The following is a 249-nucleotide window of genomic DNA, read 5'->3' on the forward strand; positions in this document are numbered from 1 at the left end:
CAGCGTCACAAATTAAATAATTAAAATTAGAAAACATTGGTAAAATATTATATTGTCATTTAAAGAATTATAGATTTACATCTTTTGAACGCAATCAACTTGCCAGATTTAAAAATAACCTTACTGGGAAATCACACTTTGCAATAATCTGAGCACTGTGCCCAGAAAAATACGCGTTGCGATACAGACTAGACGTCATGTTGGGGAGATCTAAAATCGAAAATACTATGTAAATAATCCATTACCTTT

The sequence above is a fragment of the Salmo salar genome, unplaced genomic scaffold, assembly GCF_965601325.2.
Source record: "Salmo salar unplaced genomic scaffold, fSalSal1 ptg000360l, whole genome shotgun sequence".
In the NCBI taxonomy this organism is placed as follows: domain Eukaryota; kingdom Metazoa; phylum Chordata; class Actinopteri; order Salmoniformes; family Salmonidae; genus Salmo; species Salmo salar.